At 42.0% G+C, this 243-nt stretch overlaps 1 protein-coding gene across 2 annotated transcripts in view; it reads left to right on the forward strand.

Annotated features, from left to right (window-relative positions):
• The window catches only part of LOC105003395 (apolipoprotein L3-like), a 26828-nt gene that overhangs the window by 12966 nt on the left and 13619 nt on the right, over positions 1–243 (forward strand). The window lies entirely within an intron of this gene.

Here is a 243-nt window from a genome sequence, read left to right on the forward strand (position 1 = left end):
CTTTAGTTCTTCACTTTCTGCTATAAGGGTGGTGTCATCTGCATATCTGAGGTTATGGGTATTTCTCCTGGCAATCTTGATTCCAGCTTGTGCTTCCTCCAGCCCAGCGTTTCTCATGATGTACTCTGCAGATAAGTTAAATAAGCAGGGTAACAATATACAGCCTTGAGGTACTCTTTTTCCTATTTGGAACCAGTGTGTTATTCCATGTCCAGTTCTAACTGTTGCTTCCTTACCTGCATA

The sequence above is a fragment of the Bison bison genome, unplaced genomic scaffold, assembly GCF_000754665.1.
Source record: "Bison bison bison isolate TAMUID 2011002044 unplaced genomic scaffold, Bison_UMD1.0 scf7180017864468, whole genome shotgun sequence".
NCBI lineage: Eukaryota > Metazoa > Chordata > Mammalia > Artiodactyla > Bovidae > Bison > Bison bison.